Source organism: Equus przewalskii, chromosome 29 (assembly GCF_037783145.1).
Source record: "Equus przewalskii isolate Varuska chromosome 29, EquPr2, whole genome shotgun sequence".
Lineage (NCBI taxonomy): Eukaryota > Metazoa > Chordata > Mammalia > Perissodactyla > Equidae > Equus > Equus przewalskii.
In genome coordinates, this window is record NC_091859.1 from 34,934,105 (window position 1) to 34,959,799 (window position 25,695).

General features: G+C 49.9%; 2 long non-coding RNA genes across 5 annotated transcripts; one reads left to right on the forward strand and one right to left on the reverse strand.

The window, feature by feature from the left end:
• The first annotated feature begins 3,219 nt into the window (after positions 1 to 3,219).
• Positions 3,220 to 14,498, forward strand: LOC139080177 (uncharacterized). Of its 2 annotated transcripts, XR_011534457.1 has the most exons (4): positions 3,254 to 3,423; positions 7,809 to 8,034; positions 9,680 to 10,478; positions 13,675 to 14,498. It is a non-coding gene; the product is annotated as an uncharacterized lncRNA (long non-coding RNA). The 2 variants fall into 2 exon arrangements; XR_011534456.1 differs by lacking the exon at positions 13,675 to 14,498 and having other exon boundaries at positions 3,220 to 3,423; positions 9,680 to 10,980.
• A 402-nt stretch (positions 14,499 to 14,900) lies between these two features.
• Positions 14,901 to 23,207, reverse strand: LOC139080178 (uncharacterized). Of its 3 annotated transcripts, none has more exons than XR_011534461.1 (4): positions 22,888 to 23,207; positions 16,154 to 16,303; positions 15,572 to 15,757; positions 14,901 to 15,246 (listed from the first exon to the last, which is right to left on the reverse strand). It is a non-coding gene; the product is annotated as an uncharacterized lncRNA (long non-coding RNA). The 3 variants fall into 3 exon arrangements; XR_011534459.1 differs by having other exon boundaries at positions 22,719 to 23,207; XR_011534460.1 differs by having other exon boundaries at positions 16,154 to 18,495; positions 22,719 to 23,184.
• Positions 23,208 to 25,695: the final 2,488 nt, after the last annotated feature.

Genomic DNA, 25,695 nt, shown 5'->3' on the forward strand with positions numbered 1-25,695 from the left:
TCCCCCTTAGTTCCTCTTTTCCCCTGCACCTTCCCACACTGTCCTATGGTCCAGTTTCCATGTCTGCCCTCCAACCTGGCTAACGGCTCTTTCTTTGATTGTCCACACCTGGCCTGGCACAGAGGTGCCACCTGGGACTGCGTGTGGAATGAATAATCGAACAAGTGAACAAATGAATGAATAAACGAATGAGTGACTCCTTGAGGACAGTGACTCCGGAGCTCATGCCTTCTCCCTTCTCTCTCTGGTTCTGTCCAGCCGGGCACAGGACCGGGCACACCAATGGGGGAGCCTCACTTGGTGATACAAGCTGGGTGCAGTGTGTAGACCACAGGGATGGGCAAGGAGTTCTGATGCTCAGAATTCCTACACTGGTATCCCGTCTTTTCCTGCCTTTTTCCTGGGATGGGAGAAGGGCAGAGAGGAGGGGAGGGAAAGAGTGGGAAACCGTTGGCAATCTCTCCTGTTGGTTCTTTGATTACCTCCTGCCAGCGAAGGTACACCTGGCCAGGAAGACTGTCGAGTACCCTTCCCTTGGTGGGGAATCTTGGCTCGAGGACAGGAGTAGGGGGTCAGCCTGGTGCTCGAGGCACACACGAGGCCTCCTCCGGGATCCAGCGCTCTCTCTGGCACTCCTGCACGTGTGTGGTCACCGTCCCGGCACGGAGAGGTCATTCAGAGGTCCAGTGCAGGACGCAATGGGTCTGAGCTGAATCCTGTCCCCAGCCTTCTTCCTCTCAAAGTGCTCCCACTCAGCTTCCTGGAACCGCTTTGCTGTGCTGGGGACCCAGGAAAGTGCCAGGCACAGGGCTGGCCTGGGAGAGCTCAGTCTGGAGGAGTGGAGAGCAGAGGTAGAAGGATGCTCCTCAGAGGATGGCTGTCCCTCTGTGTTCTCCGCTCACCACCACGTGGGAAGCATCAGGGCCTGGGCAGACGGACACGGGCGCAGGGTCGGCCGGGAATACTGCTGCCTGCCAGCTCAGGAAGCTGCATCACTCCCCCGTCACCACCAAGAGGGGGCTCAGAGGTCACACCCCGATGCCTTCCCTGGTGAGCGAAGGTGCCTCTCGGCCTCCCAGCTCCCAGCCTGTCATGAGCTGAGACCCCTGGCCAGGCTGCAGTGAAGTGGCCAGTGGAAAATGGGACACCGGGAATGACCAAAGCAAGACTTCCTACAGACATTGTAATAACTAAAAATTTTAAAATATTATCTTTTATAAATATATTAAAATATTAAACAATAAAATGTCTAAAAATTAAACAATGATAAGGGAGCCTTGTGGGAAGTCCTGGGTCTGGCTATGAGACTCAACCATAAGCGTAAGTTTGGGGCAATCATTTCCCGCCACACAATTCTGTGGAGGCGATGTCAAGAGAAACAACGTCCTGTAATGAATGATTAACTGCGGGGCTGGAGATGGCTGATCTGAGTTCGAATCTCAGCTCTGCCACTTGCCAGCTGTGTGACCTTAGGCAAGTTACTTGGCCTCTCTGTGCTCAGTTTTCTGTTGTGTAGCATAAGGCTGGTAACAGTTCCTGGCTCGCAGGGTTATGATGAGGATTTATTAGTAGGTATATATAAGGCCCTCGGAACAGAGCGTGGCATGTAGGTGCCCAGTCTATCTGACCTAGTTGTTGTCCTTGAAGGCACTGGCTCACATCCAAGTGGCATCTGGAGAGGCCCATTTCTCAATCCCTGGACCACAGGCCCCTCTGCCTGGGCCCCAGCCATGCTTCCTCGTTTCATCCACGAGTTTTGACTAAATAATTCTCTATGCGAAGCCCTCCTGTCCCCAGAATTGTTCCATGCTGGCCCCGAAGGGAGAGACTCGCTGGCTATTCACACTGATAAAGGCCATGAGATGGGTTCGGGGCGGGATCACTGCCCCTCTGGACGAGGTGACTCTCCAGCCACCTCATTCCCCTCTTATTTGCCTTGTCGACTTTCTAAGTTTCTGCCGGTTTCTTTCTGACAAACTGCAGCCCCGCTTCCATGAGAGTGGGGTCCGGAGGGGGCTGCCGGGGTCTGAGATGTGGCAGACAGGGAGCACCCTTGGTGGAGCAGGAAACGTCTGGAAGGGGAGTGGCACGTAAAGGGAAAAAGGATGGCGTGTTTGACCCTCGGGCTTGAGACAGAGACACAGCAATTCTGAGTGAGAAGTCAGGTGGGGTCCCCTTCCCCCAGGGGGCGTGTGGAGGTGGGTTCAGGCTGACGATAAAATGAAGAGATTACTGGATTCACAGATTCTGAGCTCACAACAGAAAGGCTGTTGGAAACAGGACCCGAGAAATCACAGGAAGGAGCCCCGGGGCCCAGGGCTGGCTTCCAAGCCCAGACCAAGGGGAGCCACATTTTGCCCCAGGAAGCCCCTCCGGGGGTCAAAGCTGAGATCAGAGCTCCAGCCTCGACTCAGCCTCTGACTGGCTGTGTCACCTTGGGCGTGCCACACTGTCTCTGAGTCTCACTTTGAGGTCTCCCCATCTGTAAAATGTGGATATCAGGTGGCATTTGCCCATCTGTGCCCCAAGCCTAGCCCCCACGTGCCTGGGGCCCCCAGCGCTCTCCGTTGTGCTGACACCCCCATCAGCAGAGCCCAGGGCCCTGAGGAGGCCAAGGCAACCATCAGCGTCCTGACCAGACTTCCAGGATCTAAGAATGAACCTGAAACGTTATCCACCAGAAATGGAACATTGCTACTATTTTATTATTATAAATGTGAGTCTCCCAACTTTAACTGCTGACATTTTTCTGGGTAATAGTAATAATTTCTCAGCACTGCAGCGCCTGAGGGCGCCTGGGAGTCCTCTCCTTCATCCTACGATGCTTAATAAACACTCCTGTCCAGCCGGCCCGTTGGATAACATCCCTCATTGTTCGGTGCACAGCAGAACATCGTTCAGGCAGACGTTTCTGACAATATGTTTCCAGAAGGAACTCCATCCTCAAGGTTAACGGCTAAGGCAAATCCCCAAAGCCTTCATCTCTAACTTCTGAAAATGGTTTTGTTTGAATTTTAGCCTCCAAAGACTCAAAACTATGGGGAATGGCCTTCCTAAGGCATTCTTATAAAATCTGTTGTTTTGAGGTTTGAATAATAATAAGAAAATGTACACGGGGTGCTTATCTGTGAAACTGTTTTCCTTTCTTCGTTCTCTTCGTCATCTTTATCATGTCTGCCTCAGAGATAGTTTATCATGGATATTATACTCCCTTGAACTTTTTCTCTTTGTGAAATCTGGATGGAGCAAAGCTGACAGTTTGCTTATCACTTATTCTCACAAGATGTGCACAGTTCTCAAACAGGACCGTTTCTTGCAGGATCTATGGCCTGAAGAGAATGAAACCACTGAAAAATGAAATAGAATTCTTCAAGGGACTCTATTCCACGGAAAGAATGTTGCTACTGGAAAACTTCTACAGAGGTTAGAATTATAATATAATTAAATCTCTATTTTCTGCCTCTTACTGTTTAAATTTTATAAGCTCGAATAGTCTATAATATTCTTCCTGAAATTATCAAGCAAATACTCTCTTAATATTTGTATTAGCCATCAATCTAGCTCCCTATTCAACTATTTAAAGCTCTTAATTACTGTTTTTCTTCATAAAATTAACAGCTTTCACAATCAGTAATTAGTGCAGGCTTTTACTCTTGAAATAATGAATATGTGTTTATACTTCAATGGACTGATTCAATTTCAGCTTTAAAAAGTACGTAAGCAAACATCGCAAGGAGGAAAAAGAGAAGTAGAGTCGGGTACCTCTAGGTTGAAAAAAGAAAAACTATGGTATAGTGTCCAGACATGTGGACTGGATGATCAAACCATAAAGAAAAGTCAGAACGTGACAGATGCTGCCAGAGAAGTCGGGACGCTGGTTTTGGGGGGCTGCCGCACTTGTGTGAGAACAGCGTGGGGAGGGTTCTGCGTGGCTGGCACTGTTCTGTCACCTGTCCTGGGTGAGGGGGCAGTTACAAGGATATTCACCTTAGAATAATTTATTAAGCTACACATGTCTCGTGTGTTTGGGGTACTCTGTTGTATTTAACAATAAAACTGGTTTTTAAAAAAAGGATAAAATTCCAATCTGAAAATAAGAAAAAGACCTGGAATATAATACATGACGTCAGAGGCGCTCCCTGTATAAATTCCTTTCTCCGGCTTCCTGTGTTCCTTGGTGTTTTTCTCTCCTCCTCCTGGCCCTGGTGCACCCCTGCTGGTGTTTCAACCCTCCTCTGTGAGTAACTTGTTCTGTGCCTCCTCCTGCCTCAGCCCCTCCCGCCCCTTCCACCTGAGGGCCCCGAGGCCCCCCACATCCCCTGCTGCAGCCCCCACCACCACAAATAGAAATCTCTCTCCTCTCGCCTTTGTCTCTGATTCCTCTGAATCAGCCTCAGAGCGGGAGCCTAGCACAGGCCCGGGCGCAGAGCAGACATCCGCTACGTGAGGGTTAAACGTAACATCCCTCTCTGTGCCAGTCACACCTCAGGCTCCACTCTGTGATTTCCAACACTTATTCGAGGAGGGCAATGTATCCTCCAAGAATTTTCACTGTCAGACAAGGGGTTTCTGGCCGAAGGCGTTCCAGGTTGAACCGTCAGTCCAAAAGTCTGTGGGGTCACAGGCCTGGGGTGCATTTCCTTTAGGGAATTGGGTTTTTGGTGACTGCCATTTTCCCTTTCTGTGAAGCCTTTTGTCATTTTCCCATAATAAGTGCAAAATTTACATAATAAAAGAATAAAATATAATGTTCATTTAAGATGATTTTTTCAATTAATTTGCATTCCCTGAACAGTTAAAAACACATAGGATATTTTCACTGTAAATTATCTCAAATGCTTGCCTATACTTGAAGACAAATGTCCAGTGTAACACGGACTCCTGAGACACGCTGTGGTTGGCTGCTTCCGAAGATGGCGGCAACAGTCCGTCCCACCCCGCACACCCTTCCATGCTGTGACTTTGCGGGTCCTCATATTAACAGCTGGAGTCTGTTTCCCCTCCCCTCGGGTCTGAGCTGCCTTATGACCTGCTTCAGCCAGTAGAATGCAATGGGGGGAAGCTGTGTGGCCTCTGGGACAAGGCCTTATGGCTCGTTTTGCTTTCTCAGAAGCCAGTCATTGGGTAAAGCGTCCCGGGCTCCAGCTGTAGAGGCCACATGGAGGAGATGTCCCCATCACAGCCAGCGAGGCCGTCCCTCACCTTCCAGCTCTAGCTGAGCTCCCAGCTAAATGCTGCCACTCGAATGACAGCTCCTGCTTCGTGGAGCAGAAGAACCACCCAGCTGAGCCCAGCCAGCCCACAGAATGACGACAACCAATCAGTGCTTGTTGTTTCCAGCCACAAAGTTTGGGCATGGTTTGTTGCACAGCGATAGGTCGTTGTTCTTAAGACAGACATCAGTTAGCTGGTTAGTCGCAGAGCAACCTCTGGCATCACGTGGTTGGTCACACAGAAGCAACGTCAGAAATGTCTTTCCAGGCCCAACTTCAGACTGTCCCTATTTCCCCGTGACCGTCTCCCTCTTTCCCATCCTGCGCCAAGTATGAGCTGGAGTCCGTCCTCCCGTGTCCCTCACCCCATCAGTCGATCCCCTCTTTGTCTTCTATCTCGTAAATTTCTGGCATGTTCCTCAGACCTGAAAACATAATCAACTCTCTTTCATCTTCAAAATAATGCCCCGCCCCCTGACCCCCACCAAGAATCTATGTTAAGCTTCTATGCCACCTCTCTCCTCCATTTCCAGTCATCGCTTCCAAAGAGCTGTCTTCATTTCCCCACGTCCTCTCCACTACAACCTGGCTTCCACCCCACTGCACCCCAGCACTGTCTCGCCAGCACCACCTAGGAGCCTTGTTTCACTTCATCCAACAGACTCACCTCCACCTTGACTTCCCAGACTCAGCGTCCAACACTGTCACCTCTCCTAGCGCCTTAAGCAGCTATCCCTTTGCATGCCTTCCACCTCGCTCAGTCTCTCACTTCCTTCTACTGCCCCTTCTCCGTCCCTTCCCAGCCTCTCCCGTCAGCCCAGTGTCCCCAGGGTTTGGAGCTCCCCTCCTCGTCCCACCCCGCCTGGACAGCCTCCTGCTTTGAGCTCTGCCTGCAGGTTCTTGGGCTCTCTCAAGTTTTTCCCTCCATGGTTCTCTAGTCACTTCTCTCCTCCAAACCTGAGAGCCAGGAATCCAGCTCCATGAGGGGCACCTCCCCTTGGGTGCTGCACAGACGCCTTGAATTCAGCACGCCTGACCGTGACCCCACGGCCCCACTGCTTCTCCTTCGGTAAGTGGCCTTGCCCTGGGCCACTGGTTCTGCAAAGGCCAGAGAAGTACCGGGCACATGGCTACTCACAGGCAGGGGTGGCCTGAGCCAAAAATGGGGCACCTGAGAGGAGGCCCCAACACACCCCCTGCAGTCACATGCCGTTTATCAATGGGGGGTCAAGGAGGCACAGGAAATACCAGGAACCGAACTGTGGTGGCAGGAAGAGAAGCCCTTGTCAGTGTTTGTTCTATCCAAAGACAGACAAGATGCTGCCCCCACTGTGGACAGAGTCCGGGCCTGGGACCCGGCAGCCCTCCCTCCCAACGATGGGGCTGCGCTGGCGGAAATCCTCCCCACTCGAACTCTTCACCAAGAGACTCCCGACTGGATTTATAACCTGGAGCTGTGGAAGGAGTACTGGCTTTGCGGTCACACAGGGGCTGAATCCTGCTCTGTCACCAAGCTGTGTGACCCTGTGTCACCGAGCAGTGAGCTCTCTCTGCTCCCCATGATCTGCGCCAATTAATCACGAGTTAGGGATCGAGAAGGGAAGTTTTGATTCTATTAGCTGGCATAATCGGGAAGATGGCAGACAAATGTCTCAAGAAAACCATCTTCAGGAACTACAGAATCCCGAGGCAGTGACATAGGGAAAATGGGCAGTAAGAAGGGGCTTCCTTCGGGCATGACGGGCTCCAGGCATCACTTCGTTCCGCTCTTCTGTCAGCTGTGACGGGTCCCTTGCAGGTGTGTTTCCCGCCTGTGTCAGCCTTTTCCTGGAGAGAAACGCAGAGAACACAGGTTTAACTTATCGAGCTTTCGGGGAGTGCGTACGTAAGCGGAGGCCCTAAATCAGGAGGGCACGTGACTGTTTTAGAGACCGTGCAGAGCAGCGAGTGGTCACACGGAGGAGGGGCCGCTGAGGCCGCTTAGTGAAACAAGATGGCCTCCCTTATGCTCATGTGCACCTGAACGAGTGACTTGACCTTTCTGTTTCCTCATCTGTCAAACAGAAGCAATCGTATTTGCTTCTCTACTTCATGGAGTTATCGCCAGGTTAGTGAGATTAGCAGAGTCCCCCTTCCACGAGGCCTTGAACTGTTTCCTGGGGGCCTCTTGAGGGTGAGGAGAAGCCAAGGGAGAAAAGGGCTTTTGTGTCTGCGGACCATGGAGGGTGCAGGGGTGCCTGAGGAAGAGGCCCTGCGTGGGGTCTAGATGCCTGGGCCTGTCCTTGAATGCAGTGCGTTGGAGCCGTCAGGGCCACAGACCGGAGGAGGGGCTCCTACCCCTGGGCCAGAGCCCAGGAGCTGTGCTGGCTGGGGAAACACTCCAGACCCCTCCAAGGGGTCAGTCACCCGGACCGGCTAGCAGCTCAGCCTGCCTTGTTGCCCCCCAGCACACACAGAGTTCATTTCAATATTCCTAACCTGTAAAGGTGGCCGTGTCTGTTCTTTGGACTCTCCTTGAACTGGGTGTGGCAACTACTTGGTTTTCTCATTAATAATGAATTAAATGAAATCTTTAACATTGTGTTCATTTTATAGCTGCGTGACTTTATCGTCTTTTAAGATTCATCAGCATTCAGCGGAGAACCAGACAGAGAAAAAACGTGGTATGATCTGCGACATCAAGGCAAAGGGCCCAAAAGTTGTTCTGGCCCAGGGAAGGGGTCCCAGAGTCAGACTGGCCAGCTTTTACCACGGCTGATGGTCCAGCATGCCGGCCGGAGCCCCCGCCTCCTTGGGGCACCTTGAGAAGACCAGGCAACAGGTCAGTTCTTTAGGGCCCTTCCATCAGGAAAGAGACAGTGGGATGGCGAGTATGTTCGTTACCATGGTTGTGGTGATGGGGCAGTCCTGGCAGCGTGGGACCCCAGGACCTGATGGTCCCCTACAACCTGGGTCTACTCAATCCCCTCATTTTCCCAGCAAACTCTAACCCCTTACCTCCCTGGGCCCCTTCTGGTGTGAGTCAACCTTGTGTCTAAGCTACCTCCATCCTAACCTCTCAAGTACATGCTTACCACTTCCCCTCCCTCATTCAAAAGAAATTAGGGGTCAGCCCAGTGGCCTAGTGGTTAAGTTTGCATGCTGCACTTCTGTGGCCTGGGGTTTGCCAGTTCAGATCCCAGGTGAGGACCTACATACCACTCATCAAGCCACGCTGTGACAGCATCCCACATACAAAAAACAGAAGAAGATTGGCACAGATGGTAGCTCAGAGCCAATCTTCCTCACCAAAAAAAAAAAAATAGATAGATAGATAGATAGAATCAAATTATACAATGCAGAGGGAGCAACTGAAAGGTCTGGGCTAACCACAGTCCATGGAAAGGCAGGTTCTCACACTGGCCCCCAAGTTCTGTGCATTTGAAGCTAGGAACTCAGGATGCAGAGGCTGGGCACTGTGGGACCTGGGCAGGTCCTTGCCAACGCTGGTGACTAAGGGAATCCCCAGGATAGGGAATGAGCACTCATTGGCCTCGAGCTCCCTCCCATCTCTCTGCCAGCTCTCCCGACCAGGGCCAGTGCCACAGGCTCCCCATGGCTGTGCAGGACCCCAGCACCCCACACCCACCTCTCCCTGCTCTTCGGTCGGGACCTCCACTGACCAGCCCTGGATCAGAGGCAGCTCCGTGCCCCGGGTCACACTCATGGCATCTGTCTGTCCGGGTCTCTCTGTGCTCAGTGGTGATCCATCTGCCTCCTGCTCCTGGGTCCTCCTCTCCCCTGACTGAGCCACCTGTGCCCCTCCTCCACTGCCCCACTGGATACTGAGATCCATCATCAGTCCTAGCCACCCCCACCCCCCGGGCCAAGGCAGGAGGAACGCACAGGACCACCGCGGTTCCTGCTGTCCAGGAGCCTCTGTTCTCATCCTGGGTCCAATCTTATTCCTGAGAGCTGAGGCCGCCCTGCGCCAGCCTCTGACGGCTGAATTCCTGCCTTCTTCCCAGCGCTGGAGTCTCCGTCGGAAAGACTCAAGAGAAAGTTGTGCCTTGTTCTGCCTCTCCTCAGCCCTGGAAGTGCTTCCTGCTGTGCACCCTGTGTCCTGGGGGTGGGACCCCCTTCCTCCCGGAGGCCTCCTCTCAGAGCCCCCGATTAACTAGTGGGAACATCCTCTCCCTCTATTTCTGCTCATTTCTTGGCTTCCACGCCTCTACAAATGTGGTTTCCAGACCTTGAGTTTTCATGGATAGTTATAAGTAAAAGTAAAACATAAAAAAAAGGAGGAGAGTGCCAACTTTTTATTTTTAAATCAAGAACAATTAAAAAGTAGCTATCATTTACTATCAACATCATCTTGTATTTTCAAAAAGGACATTTAAATACAAAGGAAGTAGAAAGAATTCTAATCCACAGGATGATCTCTTTCAAAAAAAGGCAGGTGGCCACTTAATTTCCCTCTTTTTCAGGGAGAACTTTATCCTGGACCCATCTTGGTCTCCACAAGGAGCCTGGGGACTTGCTGGCCGCAGTGCTCTATCTGCTGGCCTGACGAGTTCAACCAGAGACGGACCCATTCTAGCCTGGGTGACAAATGGAAACTGTTAAGATTGTGATCAAGAGAGTTTACGAGGTGGCATTTATCACGGGCATGATCCATATCTCGGCCCCAGCCTCCCAGGGCCAGAACATCTGTTTCCGGGGTCCCAGAGCTGACTGGACTCCAGGAAGTCAGCTCCAGTTTATGAAACTCACAAAAACATGTTTGTCATGAGCAATCCAACAGGCGAGCTGGACGGAGTGTCGGGCCGGCCCACCCAGCACACCGCAGTCCATGGGAAATCTCGCTGGGCAGCCACGTGACAGCAGCAGGATGCCACTCAGCCTTGAGCACCACACAGTGAGGGGCTGGGCAGCCAAGTGTGGCATGGCATCAGGCTCCGACCAGGACGAGAGCTGGTGACACCAGAGGCTGGCAGAGCACACCTGTGGGCCAGGATGTCCTTTGCCAGGGAGGGCTGGAAGCCAAGGTGGACCTCTCTGTTCCTGTGTGCCACGGGGACGGTCAAGGTCGGGAATGCCTCCGCTCCCTGGACTTTGATTCTTCCTGATCCCCGTGAAATGACAACAGTTGCCCACCACCAGTAGATTGAGATGAGTCAAAGAAAGTTCGTCTTTATTTTCTATTTCTTGTGTCGCCAGATGCAGTCCAGACATCAGCACTGTTTGCAGTCCTCTGCTCGAAGGCGGGGCTCTGCAGCCTCCTGGGCACTCCTGGAGCCTGGCTTTATACCGCGTCTCCTTCTGACGGTGGGACGCCAGTGGGATCTGCCCCAGGCCCAAGAGACCCCTGCAACAGCCAAGTGGAGAAGCCACCAGGGCCTGCGTGACAACCAATCACAAGACCCTTTTACCTCACTTGGGATAATGATGCAATCGCTCGTTTCTAATTTTTAAGAAAAGCAGACACAGCAAGCAAGAGGAATTCCAACCACAGAGGGCTTTTTTAAACGTAATTTTGAGAAGGCAACTTTGAACAAAGAACTTGCAGACATGGTGTAACTCCTTCTTATTAGAGATGAGCAAGCTTTCCTTGGAAGGACGTGAAGCCCTTGGCATAGGCTGCTTAAGAAAAATAGTTAACTGCTTAAGTTAAAATAGTTAAGACAACAGTTAACAAGAAAGAGAGAAAGAGAGAGAGAGAAGAAAGAAAAGAAAGAAAAGAGAAAGAGAGAGAGAGAAAAAAAAAGAAAGAAAAAGAAAGAAGAAAGAATTCCTTTGAAGTGTAGTCATCAGGGAAGCTGGCATCTTTCTCTCCCCCGTCACTGTGGGAGGGGAGGAGCCAACTTCAGTGGGCGTCTTGCTCCAAGCTGTAAAACCACCTCCTGTCATAAGATCAGAGAAAGTTTACTTCCTCTTTTTGGTAAAGCCAGTTGGCAAACACAGATGCCCACCATCACCCTCTCACGCTAGCACCTCAAATCCCGCCTGCACTTCTGTTCCAGCAGAGTCCGTTCAAACTTGGTTCCAGTGTCTCTTCCCTATCGCAACAACCTTGAATCAAGTTTTCCCCGTCTGTTCCGCTTTTCTGGGTACGAGCTTTGCTTTCGCAATTCCCAGCTTGGTGACATGGCAGCCACGGTGGTCAGACTGTCCCTAGGAACCCCAAACCCGCCAGGGAGACCACTGGCGCGCGGGTTATGGGGAGACGCCTAACGTCATGGGATTGACTGGTAGGGTCCCTTCTCTGGTTTACCGGGCTGACTGATTTCCTCAGTTGGCACTGTCACCGCATTATTGGAATGAATTCTATGCAGCCAGCTATTCCTTTTAAACACTGCTGGATTTGACTTTCCAATATTTTATTGATGATTTAGCATCTGCATTTATAAGTAAGGTTAATCTACAGACCTCTTTTTGTGCTGGCTTTATCAGATTCGGGGAGCAGAGAAGAAAAAGTTAAAAATGATAATAATAAAAGAAGCATTGCTTTATCATTTGGATTTCGGGAGAAAAAAGCTGCCAAACATCGTGTTGAAAAACTCAGTTATAGTAAAAAGAGAGCAGAGGGGCGTCTCTAAATGCCGCAATCATCCGCTGAGGCTTCACGCTCTCTAAATACCACACTTCTTTAAGAAATTTGCTAAGCCTGCTGCTGAATCATTTATGTATACTGACATAATTTTTGAACCATCATCAATTTTCATGAATTACAAAATTTAGCCTGAGCAATGTTTCACAAGAATTTGAGACAACTAAATTATTCAGAGTCTTAACATGGGAAACAGAGAAAATTAACAAGTCTATTAGCATCAGAGAAACGCATTTTTTTCTGAGACAGGAATGTGAGCTCAGGTAAAGCGAAAGGCACTGGCTTTGCGGCCTTTCCTTAGTTTTAAACGCTGGCCTGCAAACCCATTTCTGATCAGCTGCCGGCCGACCTCCAGTCTAAAAAGGACCTTCTCCTTCCAGATCTTAGGTTTTCTTTATAAAGCTTTCTTCCTGGATGCCCTCTCCCCACATTTCAGGAATGTGATGGCTGCGTTGAACAAATTGGGAAGTTTTCCTTCTGTCTTTGTCTTTCTTCTGAGATTGTCTAAATAACACGGGGACGACGTGTTGCTTAAAAGTCACTTGCCTTAAAAGAACGGAAAAACTTAAATGAACTTAAAAGCTTAAAAGAATTTGTTAAATTATCTGAGCCTGATGCGTTTATACGTGGTTAATTATTAAATTATATTTTTCCTTTTCTTCTATGATGATTCTGTTTTTTACTATTTTATTATTCAAAGGGAGATGTTGCTGGTTTTTGAAAAGTGCTCTTTCTTTCTCCACATGACAGCTAGCATTCACCTCTCAAAGATCTGTGTCCAAACCACAGCCACCCCCCAACTAAGGAGCTGTGCCTGTCACCCGTGGCATAGTATTAATTTAATGTGCTTCGGTGGTATATTATTAGCATTTCTACTTCTTTTTAAATTGGTTTTGGTAAGTTATATTTCACAGGATAATTGTACATTCCATCTAGATTTTCTAAATTGTTGGCGTAAACTTGCACATAATATTTCTTATAATTCTATTAATTTTATCCATCTCTATGACAATATCTACTTTTCTCATTTGTACATTATATGCTTCTATTTCCTCTTTTAAAAATTTGATGTAGGCAAGGGCAGCATTAAGGCTTCTAAAACATTTAGAATAAAATTATTGATACAATATATGTGTAATAGAGAAAATTATTAATACCCTCAATGAAGAAATGTTTTCTAATCTGGAAGTAGAAAGAGTCCTAGTTATGACTTTATCATATTAACATTCCACCTGGGCAGGTCGTTATCAAGTTCCCTTGAGAAAACTCTACGTGGAACCTAAGACCTCGTGGTACCAACTTATCAGGACTTTCTCCTTCTGCTGGGAAGAGAGAAATTATTCTCTTTCTTTCTCTCTCTCTCTCTCTTCCTTCCTTCCCTGCCTCCCTCCCTCCTTTCTTTCTTTTTCTCTTTCTTTCCTTATTTCTTTCTTTCCCTCTCTCTCTCTTCCTCTCTCCCTCTCTCTCTCTCTCTCTTTCTTTCTTTTCTCTGTTGTCTATTTCTCTTAAGCAGCCTATGCCAAGGGCTTCACGTCCTTCCAAGGAAAGCTTGCTCATCTCTAATAAGAAGGAATTACACCACGTCTGCAAGTTCTTTGTTCAAAGTTGCCTTCTCAAAATTATGTTTAAAAAAACCCTCTGTGGTTGGAATTCCACTTCCTTGCTGTTTACATGTGTATCTGCTTCTCTTAAAAATTAGAGACAAGTGATTGCATCCTTATTCCAAGTGAGATAAAAGGAACTTGCGATGGGATGTCACGCAGGCCCTGGTGGCTTCTCCACCTGGCTGTTGCAGGGACCTCTTGGGCCTGGGGCAGATCCTGCTGGCGTTCCACCGTCAGAAGGAGACGCGGTATAAAGCCAGGCTCCAAGAGTGCCCGGGAGGTTGAAGAGCCCCCGCCTTCGAGCAGAGGACTGGAAACAGTGCTGGATGTCTGGCTTAAAACAACACCACTTATCATCTTATCATCTCTGGGTCAGACCAGATGTGGCTCAGCTCACTCAGCTCAGGATCTCTGGTAAGGCCACAGTCAAGGCGCCAGCTGGGGCCACGGTCATCTCAAGGTTCAACTGAGCCGGGATTCTCTTCCACTCTCACTCAGTGGCTGGACGTGGGATTCAGTCCCTCATGGAGGGCTGAACTAAGAGCCTCAGCTCCTCCCTGACGATAGGCCAGAGCCTGACCACCCTCAGTTTCTCAACACATGAGCCCATCCATGAAGCAGTTCCTGACATGGCAGCCAGCTTGACCAGACTTAGCAAGTGAGAGAAACAAGAGAGTGCCCAGAGGAGAAAGTCACAGCCTTTCATGAGCTAATACCCGAAGTGACATCCCATCCCCCCTGCAGAATTCTGTTGGTTAAAGGCGAGACCCCAGGACCAGCCCACACTCCAGGGATGAGGATCACACAAGGGCATGGACTCCAGGAGGCAGGGACCACCGGGAACCATTCGAAGGCTGCCTACCAAGAGTCTGAAATAAAACCAGGTATCTGTGGGAACTTACTGTAAGACAAGATGTCACTTCAAATCATGGTGAAAGGATAGACTACACGCACACAAAATTGTTGAGATAGTTACCTCTCATCTGGAAGTTAAGTTCCCCACCTCACACCATTCACAAAAATAACTTCCAAATTGGTTAAAAAAAATCTAAAAATAAAACAGTATAATACCATGAAAGTGCTAGAAGAAAATACAGGCAAGTATTTGTGTGATCTTTGGGTGGGAATGTCCTTCCAGAACTGACTAGAGCGTACAGTTCATGAGAGACGAGAATCTGTGTGGTTTTGTTATTCTTGGTGTCTCCCCAGAACTAGAAACTGTATCTGGTGTATCGTAGGTGTTGAAATAACACTTGTTGAAAAATGACTTAAGGAAGGAAACCTAAAAACGGGAGCAGAAAACACTGACAGGTTTGACTATATACGATTTAAAATGTGTACAGGGTGGTGGACGCTAAAAAGAAAGTCAAAACGAGACCATAAAGCATCTGTGCCAGGCGTTTGGGACGGGGTCCGGCGCCCCCATCGTACCACTTGAGGCTCTTCCCCTCCCAGGTCCTTCTCGCTAGAAAACATGAGGAATTGAGCCAAGTGGAGAATAAAACGTTAGCTTTATTAATGACTGGAAACTATTCAATAACCCCAGCTTGCAAAACTTCTGATAAAACACGTTAGGTAAAAAGGAAAGTCCTTTGACTTCCCTCCTTGAACCCAGAGTCTGCAGCCCATAACAAACCGGTGGGCAAGCTGGGTCTGGGGTCCTCACTCGTCCTCACTGACCCGCTGGCTTCAGGCAGAGAAGCTGGGATGGGGTGGGCTGGTCCCAGAAGAGAGGGAGGAAGGCGGGCCCACTGTGACCGATGTTAGGCTGCCCAAGAGAACTGGAGGTGGCCGTGGACACGCCTGAGCAGTGGCTCCTTAACCAAGTGTCATTTCTTCCCTGGAGAAAAAAGGAAAAGAAAGAAAGAATAGAGGAAAAGGATGGAGGGGGCGTTAGAACTCCTGTCCTCTATGGACCTCAGTGAGAGCGTGTGAGTGGGGGTGTGTGTGCGTGTGCTGGGGAAGGAGGGATGTTCTCTCTTCCCAATATTTCATGACAACTGTGGCCCACAAAGGATCACTCTCTACATTATACAAAGGATTCCCTCAAAGAAATAAAAGAATGGTATAAAATTGAAAGAGAAAAATATAGATGAGCAGCTAGTTTACAGAAGAAATACAAATGGCCAATAAAGATGTAACAGAAGGAGATTTTTTCCCCTCACCTTCTTGCCCTTACCACCTCACTCCTGGTGGAGAGAAGGCCTCTGGCCATTCAAAGATTGTTTGTAGGGCTGGCCCCGTGGCTGAGTGGCTGAAGTTTCGTGCACTCTGCTTCAGCAGCCCAGGGTCATGGGTTTGGATCCCAGGCACCAACTTACACCCTCATCAAGCCATGCTGTGGCAGCAACCTGCATACAAAATAGAGGAAGATTGGCACAGATGTTAGCTCAGCAACAATCTTCCTCAAGCAAAAACAAAACAAGAAAGAGAGAAAGATTGGCAATGGATGTTAGCTCAGGGCGAATCTTCCTCAGCCAAAAAAAAAAAGATTATTTTTAGCATAAGAGCACATCAAAGTTATGCTATGATAGATGTTCAATATGAGCACATTTATCGGCTTCAGTCAGGAAAACAGAAACCATTCCAAGCATTTAGAATGTGAAGCATGGAATACAGGAATTGGGGTTTTTCACAATTTATGGAAGAGTAGAGAAAGTAAAGATCAGAGAAGGCACAACCAAAGATCTCAGCCTCAAGCATGAAGGGGATGGTTCTTGAGAGTTTGCCAGGAAGGTCTGACTCACATGCACTCAGAGTCTGGCTGCATCTACTTCCAAAGAATATGCGTTGATATCTCTTCCACCTTCACATCCCGCAGAGTGCCTTCACTGGCAAACTTCAACCCTGGACCACACGGGGAAAGGGTTCTGGGAATTGTAGTTCCTGCTTCTCCGCTGTAACATACAAGGGATCTTAGATGGAGACGGGGGTGATGCCCACGTGATTCAGACGGTCCAGCATGGTGCACCAGGATCCACAGACAACTCTTTACCCATATTTAACTTCCAAAAACAGGCAGTAAGAACATCACGCTTCTGCATAACGTGATCCAACTCCCCCTCAACCAAAGGCAGCTGTGCTCGCTCTTTCCCAAGGCCCAGCTCTCTCTCCAATGTCTCATTTATCTCTTAGCCGTTCCCAGCCCAGTCACAACTCCCCTGTAACATCTTATAACATAAATGTTGAATCAAACATACCTTGTGTTAGATGGAGAAGATTGGGAAACGAGAAAGAGTTAAAAAAAAGAGAAGGAAAACGGTCAAAGAGCAAGCCAATTTTTGGAAGAATGTTTTTATGAGCAGCTTCCCATTTAATGATGTATTTCAAACTAAGATGTCCCTGTGAATCCCTTGACAGAACCTTCTATTAATCAAATATTGAAGCACAGATAAAATTGACTTGACTTTGTGGATGCTGAATGCATCAGAATACTCTGTCTCAATGTTTCAATAAACAATAAAATGAAGCATAAGTTTAAAACAAAAAAGGAGAAAAAAACTGAATAGCACTTGCACAGTCCTCATTTCTGCAACTGGCCATGTGGACATAACTGGAATTATAACTCTTTCTTCTACCACCTGTTCTGTGTTTTCCTTGCCCGCAGCCAGCATTTCTGCGCTCACAGTTCTTTGCCCGGCAGGGTGACCCTAACCGTCCTTGAAGGTGGTTCTGCCTCACTGGGTTGCTGTAGTTTCTTACTAACTTTTACACGTAACATTTAGAAGCATCCCAAACAACGCCCTGGGTTCCAGACCTGCTCTCCCCACCTGCGTCGTGTAATAACAATCTTCTTCCCCCTGGTGGCCACAACCACTCTCTCCAAGTACAGCAACTCCCTTCTTGCCTGTGGGTTCAGTGGTACGAGAAACCCCAGGCAGCCCGGTGGCAGCCTCAGCTTCCAGGACGATGGAACCCTTGTTGATGTCCCCTGCTGGAAACAGTCCTCCTTTGGGAACTACGATCTCTAAACCAGCAAAGCCCAAAGTTGCTGAGACAAGAACAAAATTGTTGCTGGTGGACGGCTGAGAAAGGACAGCCTCAGTTCCGGCCCTCGTTCCTGGACCGGTCGGCCTCACAAAGTCTGGGTACTTTCCTTTCCCCAATGCACAGTCCCTTTGGAGAAGGCTAGAAGGAACACTGACCGTAGACATTTTTGGCAATGTGGCAGGATCCTTCCTTGAGGGGACCGAGCCATCCCTCCAATCAAGGGGCTCCGTGAGCTGGCTCAGTTCTAGGAACGGGATGAGGGGGCATAACTCCCTAGTGAGGTGACCCACGTCCTACCTCTGTTCACTAGAGTTAGAGTTTTTTCACTTGTACAGGTTAAAACTTTAACAGGCTGCCCCACTATTTCAGTTCTAAGCTCACCATGACCAGTTAAGGTTTGCCAGAGGTCCCTCAGGTCAGGCTGTCCCTGGCCCACCCATCTCTGCTTCCCATCCTGCTAACCACATCCATGCTCCGAGTTCTTTCCCTTGGCCGCCACTACACCTGGATCTCATCCTGCCCCGCTGAATGCACGGAACCCATTTCAAGGGGGCGTCTCCCACTGTCCCTGGTCTGTAAAGCAAAACCACCTTTCAAGGAGGCTGGCATTCCCCTTACCACTGCAGCAGGAACTATCACACTTCCAAACGTCTCTACAGCATGTGGTTTACTTGATAGAAAATGATACAAATAGACTAAAGCGAATAAGGAGTATGGTGATGCTAATGGTCCCCCAGTCAAGCATTTTGCTGCTTCTGTCTCCCAACAGTCAATGACACCTTCCCTTAGTGTCTCTGCGGAGGGGCAGGCGGGGGTGGTCACACCTGAAGGATCCGGCTAGCTTTATCAGGTACCAAGTGCTTGCACAGCTTCACCAATGATGTCCTGTTATGAACTTGTTCTGAGGACGATTCACTCTGAGCAGACACTCTGGATGCTCATTAGAGAATATTTTTGCCTCGTGCAGCTGTGCATCTGCACTGCAGAGCGGCCCGTGTCCCCGGATGACTCACGGGGACCAGGCTTCTCCATCCTCAATCGGCCTCGCCACACGTCATCACACCAAAGCATCTTTATCTTTTTCCCCAGGTTTCTTGAGCTATGAATGACACATAAAAATTGTACATGTTCAGGTTGTATAACGTGATTTTTTAAGGTGCGCAATGTAATGATTTAATATTCGTATACATTGTGAAATGATCACCACAATCAGGTTAGCTAACACACCCATCACCTCACGTAGTTAGTGGCGACAACACTCGAAATTTACTCTCTCAGCAAATTTCGAGTCTACAATAGAGCATATTAACTATATTCACCAGGCTGTACATTAGATCTCCAGAACTTATTCATCTTGTAACTGAAAATTTGTACCCTTGACCAAACTCTCCCCATTTCTGCCAGCTCTCAGCTCCTGGCAGCCACCACTCTGCTCTCTGGTTCCATGAGTTTCCACATATAAGTGAGGTCACACATTATTTGTCTTTCTATGTCTGGCTTATTTCACTTAGCATAATGTCCATCAGGTTCATCCATGTGTCACAAATGGCAGGATTTCTTTCTTTCCTTTTTCAAAGAATGGCACCTAAGCTAACATCTGTTGCCAATCTTCTTTTTCTTATTTTTTTCCCTTCTTCTTCTCCCCAAAGCTCCCCCCGTCCAGTACATAGTTGTATATTGTACTTGTGAGTGCCTGTGGTTGTGCTCTTTCTTTTTTATGGCTGAATAATATTCCACTGAGCACATATACCCCATTTTCTTTACCCACTCATCAGTCAACAGATACTTAGGTTGTTTCCACATCTTGGCTAGCGTGAATAACGCTGCAGTGAACATGAGGGGTGCAATTATTTCTTCAAGATACTGATTTCATTTCCTTTGGATAAATATCCAGACATGGGATAGCTGGATCATATGGTATTTCTATTTTTAATTTTTTGAGGAATCTCCATACTGTTTCCACAGTGGCTGCACCAGTTCACATTCCCACCAGCAGTGCCCTAGGGTTCTCTTTTCTCCACGTCCTCGCCGACTGGGTACCAGTTGTCCTCTTGATGACAGCCGCTCGAAGAGGTGTGAGGTGATGTGTCACCGTGGTTTTGGTTTGCATTTCGCTGATGATTAGTGATGCTGAGCTCCTTTTCAGGTACCTGTTGGCCATCCGTATGTCTTCGTTGGAAAATGTCTATTCAGGTCCCTTGCCTGCTTTTTAATCAGGCTGTTTGTGTTTTTGTTATTGAGTTGCATGAGTCCCTTATATATTTGGGATATATGTTGGGATATTAGTCCCTTATTAGATGTGTGGCTTGCAAATATTTTCTCCCACTCATAGGTTGCCTTTTCATTTTGTTGACTGTTTCCTTCACAGTACAGAAGCTTTTAGTCTGACGTAATCCCACTTACTTTTGCTTGTTTCCTGTGCTTTTGGGGTCATACCCAATAAATCATTGCCAAGCCCAATGTCAAGAGCTTTTTCCCCGTTTTCCTTTAGGAGTTTTACAATTTCAGGTCTTAGATTGAAGTTTTTTATCCATTTCAAGTTAATTACTGTATATAGTATAAGATCTAATTTCATTCCTCCGAATTTAGACAAAGAAGTATCAAGGACTCCCCATCTAAAAAGAATCACAAACACCAGGGGTCAGAGGCCCTCTCTGGGTTCTGCAACCCCAGATCATCTGCAACTTGCTCTGGCCATGCCCCTCCTGCCCCCCAGCTCCATCCCAGAAGCCTGGGTGGAGAGGAGAGAAGATGGTCAGAGACATGAGTGCCTGGCCAGGCAGGAGGAGCTGAGGCTCTCCTCCTCCGTCCCCATGGGAAAGGGGTTGGGTGCTTCCACCACCCCAAACCAGGAGAGGATGCCTCCCAAGAGTCACTGGTGGAGGCTGGGGTGCCTGTGGAGGCTGTGCCTGCAGGGCACTGGCTGCTCTCCCTTCTGATGCTCTGATCAGGGAGGAAAGGGAACTGGGGAGAGATGGTGGGTGGAGTGGCGGGGACGTGGGGCTGCCTGTACTCCCCCATCTGATGCACAAGCATGAGGGAGCTGCCCAAAGTTCAAGTGGACTCTGAGGAAGGTGACCAGGCTTGAGTGGCCACCCAGAGCCCACCCACGAAGGTAGCCCGCTGGGTGGGGACACCCCAGCAGGCAGAGGCTGCAGGGTATTCCACGGAGGAGGGCAGGAGGAGGTGGGATGGGGAGGGCTGAGCCCTTGAACCCTCTCATCAGGACACTGAGCAGAGGAGATGAGCCCTCGGAGCGCGCATCCCTTCTCCCAAAGGGACCCCAACAGCTGGTCAGAGCCAGCCCAAGAAGCAGCAACAAATAACAGAGGCTGACCACAGAGACCCTTCTCCAGCCCTCCCGCCCAAGCTCACCGGCCAGAACCATGAGCAAGAGAGATGATAAGGACCGAGTGACCAAGGCCCCCCGCTTTCTGGTTCTCTCAGCCGTAGGGCAAGCCTTTGGGGGAGGAAGAATGAGACTGAATGGCTTTTAGATGACTGAGTGGACTTTTAAAATGATTAACGGTGGTCAGAGAGCTGGGGAACTTGCCCAATGTGTCATTAAGGGGTGTGCAGGGGAGAGGCCACACAGCCAGGTGAGGATGCCACGATGACAGATGATAAAGCCGCCCGGTGGTTGCACCCGCTGAGTGCAGACTGTCCGTGAACTGGCTAAAGCCAGACTTAGGAAGATGAGATTGCAAATGTTTAAAAGCGGAGGCAGGTCTATCTATACACACAGACTCGAAACGTGACTAGGTCATATTAAGCGGAAAAGTGACCCGAAGAACGTGTGCAGGAGATGCGCCTCTTTAAGAAGGAGACACAGCAGGTATGTGTACGTTTTTAGGTGTACAGGAGAAATCGGGTAGGGTCTTCAGTGGAGGACAGAGTCTGGCAGGGATGTGCCAAGTCATCGGAGGAGAGGAGAGGATGTCACCTGCTTTTCCGGCCTTAAAAAAAGTGTCAGGTTATGGATGATTTTTACTTTCGTGTGTGTGCTATTTTCTACAATAAAATGTGCTGCATTTGTAATCCGAAAATTTTAAGAAATAAAACAAGAAAACTATTACAAGTGAATGGGAAGAAAATGAATCGAATGAAAATATAGGCACGGAAGAATGGATTGGATGGCCCCTTGGAGACTTGCGGTGCTTGGGAAATCGCCGCGCTTTCTGGAAATGGGTCGATTCCGGGAGGGACAGGGCGACACCGAGTCCTCCGCGGAGCCCCCGCCCTTCCTCCCGGGCCTCGCGGCGGTTTGTCCCGGCTTGGTGCTGCCACCTAGAGGCGGGCAGCAGGCATTACTTCAGCCCCCGTCTGGAGGGGCAGCGCCCCCAGCGGCAATTCTCGGTTTTCGCTTTAAGCCCATTGGTTTCAGGGCTGAGGATGGCGCTTCGTGGGAACTTCCAGTGTGAAGACAAGACAGGAGGAAGGAACAAGACAGAAGGAGACAGAGTACACCTGTGTGTGCATCGGTAAGATTTCAAAACCACGACAATAGGGCATTAAACTAAGTGTGGGGCCCTCCTGAGCACTGGGCCCTATGTGGCAGCATAGGCTGCACACGCATGGAGCCAGCCCTGCTTGCATAGTTGTATTTGGATGTGCGTGTGTGTGTTAGTGATGCTTTTGCATGTCGTGCACATGTGGGTATGTGTACAAACATGTGCATTTGGGTGTACGCATTGCGTCGATGTGCACTTGTCTGTGCCTATGTCTACATGCATTTCCTTAGGTGACTGTGTGTGTGTCCATGTATGGTGTGTGTGTGTGTGTGAGAGAGAGAGAGACAGAGACAGAGAGAGGGCAGCTTCCTGTGTTCCAGGACACGGGAGCCACGGGTCTCAGACTCGGCTGCTGGGGCGTGGCAAAGCAGTTGGCTTCCTCGACGCCACCTGGCTCTCCCAGCCCAGGAGGACTCCGTGCAGACCCCGCCCTGGGAGATGGAACTGCAGCAAGGCCGCTGGTCCCAGGCCCACCCAGCCCCCACCGAAACGCCAGCCTGAGAGCCCACGGCTGCTGGAGACTTGACTGCTCCTTCTAGCCGACAGCCGACCACAGGTGCCTGCCCTCCCTTCCTAGAGCCTTCACTAGAAAGGGCTTCCCACGACGCATCCTTCCTCTGTCCCTTGAGACGGCTCCGTAAGTCCTACCACCCAGATGCTGGGTCTTTCTCAAGGACCTGAAGGCCAGTCCTTTGACATGCAGTCACAAGGAGCACAGGCCTCTGTCCCATGGAACAGTCTCCGAGGGGGGACGGAAGCCCACCTTCAACGATGACCAGCCGGCAGACACAGCTGGCCTGATGGCACTTACATCCAAAAGCCCCTGTGAGTTTTCCTTTGATCCGGGCATCTCCCTCGTCCTCCCTCTGAATCACCGGCACCTGTGCACAGGGCTGAGCTCTCCGCTCCTGCCTCTGTCGGCAGAAGAGGCTGAGCACCATCTGTTTTCACCACTTTGACTCATGGCTGGCTTTGCTGACCTTTGACACAGTCGCCCTGCGAGGCAGGTCCTCTGTCTGTCCCGTTACAGACGAGCAGCCGAGCCTCAGAGCAGCCTTCAGTCACTCGCCCAGGGTCTCAGGGCCGTTTCATAGCTGAGCCGGCATCTGGAGGGAGAATCCTGAGACCAGAGTCCGAGCTGAGTTAGCAAAGGTAAGGGGGTCACTGAGAGGGCACATCAACTCTCCATTGTGTGCCTCAGTTTCCCCATTTGTTAAATAAGGGGGTACGGAGGTGTCTCTAAAGGCCTTCCAGCCTTTGCCCTTGTACCCCTGTTCAGGGAGGGAGCACGTGGTCTAATGACCTCAGGTCCACAGTCCGGGACGCGCTGCCCGTCTGGTCGCCTGTAAACACGGCTCGGGGTAATTTTCCGTGTGGCTGTGGCCTGGCTCTCACTCAGGTCAAGCACTCTGCGGCTTTCCCTCCCCCTTCCCCCAGCTTTAAAAGATCGCTGGCATTTCACTAACAGGAAGAATTTAAGGACTAGCAGCAAATATGAAAATCTCTGTGTGAACTTCCTGCTCTGGACTCAGACTCTTTATGCAAGCGTTCTAGAAGCCTCGCCTCTGCCCACACTAATTTCTGAGAAAATTATTGTTTACCCTTCCTCAGAGCAGAGTAACCTAGTGGTTAAGGGTATAGAGTTCAAAGTTAGACTGGCTGGATTCAAATCTCACCTCCAGCACTTACTCGCTGTGTGACCTTGGGCAGGTGACTGGACCTCTCTGTGCCTCAATTTCTAGATCTGTAAAACCGGGACAATGAAAGTACCTCCCTCACAGGGGTGTTGTGACTGAGTTACGGCATGTAAAGCTGCGTGTCGTGCTAGCTATTCTTCTTGGGGGGGGTCACCTAGGTTTCGATTCTTTTAAGCCTGAGGAAATAGTCTCTCCACAGTGACTCAGCATTTCCGCGGTAGACACTTGCGGGGCGGGGGGAGGGGGCTGAGGAGTGGGGAGTCACCCTGAGCAAACGGGTAAGCAGACCTAACCGAAAGTAAAACAAAGCCTGGGGAAGAGCCCTTAGGAGTCCCAAGCGAAGAGAAATGGAAGGAAGTGTCGACTGAAATAAAGAGTCCGGGTGATACAACAATCCGCATGAGATGCACCAGCGGCTGGAACCGCTCCCGGGGGCTGGGGCTCAGCGCAGCTGGTGGCTCGTTCACAAGCAGCGCGTGCGCAGGGAAGAGGACGAGAAAAAGCTTACGCCTAGATTTCTTAAAAAAGGGATACAGTACATCTGGGCTTTTCTCTAGATGATACGTTGGAGGGAACATACACAGGACTTTCTTGATTGTACATCGGGCCAGTGCAGAGATGCTGGCGTTATCTGTGTGGAGGGAGGAAGGACCGGGGTCCTTAACTAGTCCCTCGGGCTCTGAGAAACGCAGCTGGGAAACGTGAGAGCAGCTACCGTGTATCTTTCCCTTTTGGGGATCAGTCCAGCGGGCGTCTTCAGTCCCGAGATGTGGGGTGCGAGGCCCTTGGACCCGACTTCACAGAAAGCAGGGACGGTATTGTGCTGGCTTCAAGCCCCTGCGGCTTGCTTGCCCGATTTGCCCGATTTACCGGGGAGAGGGGTCCCCAAGATCTGTCCACAGAAGAAACATAATCATGAGGGCTTGAGGGCTTAGGGCCAGCCGGGGAGCAAGTCAGCAGCTGTGGAACTCTTCACTTCTGACCCCCAAAGGCCAGCAGTCCCAAATTCCCTTCTCCCAGATCTGGAGTGTTCTACCCCATCGAATCTACACCAGGACCCTGACCTGCTCAGGGCTCCAGCAACATTCACCCTAAATCGCCTGCTGCCTGGGCCCACCGCTCCTGACTGTCCATCCTGGAGGCCCCAGCACCCCAAGCGGCCCCCTCTCTTCCCCTCCTGTCCTGACCCTCTCTCTCCCCTGTATTGTCATCTGTGTCCCCCATTATCACACTCTCCTGGGAGCCCTCTGAGCACAAGGACTAGTCATCCCTGTCTCCCTTGTGGTACCCAACACCCAGCAGTAGGTGCTCAGTAAACGCAGGCCCACTGGGAAGAGACTGGGAATGGGAGAGGCCCAGGCCTGCCTCCTGGCCCTTGCCTGGGACGGGTCATCCTCTGCCTGTAACCCAGGGAAGCCAGCAGCACAGGGCAGGGAGGCTGGCACGGCCTCACCCAGCCTGATTTGGACAGCACCAGCCATGCGACTCACCCCCTGGTCCTGAGGACAGGCTCGTGCCTTCTCTGATTCCTTATCTGCTCCCAGGGGGGATGCCTGCAGGGTTGGCCAGAGGGAGGGGGTGGCCAGGCCGTCTGGCAGGCATCGTTCTCCGGGACCCTCGATCATGAGCATCCGGGTTTACACAGCAGTCTATTAAGCAACTCCCCAGAAACGGGGCCACTCTTCCCAGCTGACTTCCCAAGCTTCTGAACCTACAATTTTAATAAAATCATTATTATTGTCACAGCTATTAGTCACTCACTCTGTCTGTGTCAGGCCCAGTGGGGAACAGCAAATACCAGGCAAACATTTGGAGTGACACGATGAATTTTAGCATATTTCACTTTCCAAGAAATCTTGCACAAAAGAAATCTATTTACTGTTATTTAAACGAGCATAATCCCAATTCATTTGACAATGGGACAGTTTTTCCATTCACATCTATTAACATGTTGCAGTGTTCCCTGAAACATGGTTGGGAAACCTGGGCCTGAAGGAAGGGAAAAATAAGCATTTATTAAGCCCTGTGAGGGCCATGCTCTCCTCCAGGTCCCGGATGTGCATTCAGCTAATCTTAGAAGGACTCTGAGAG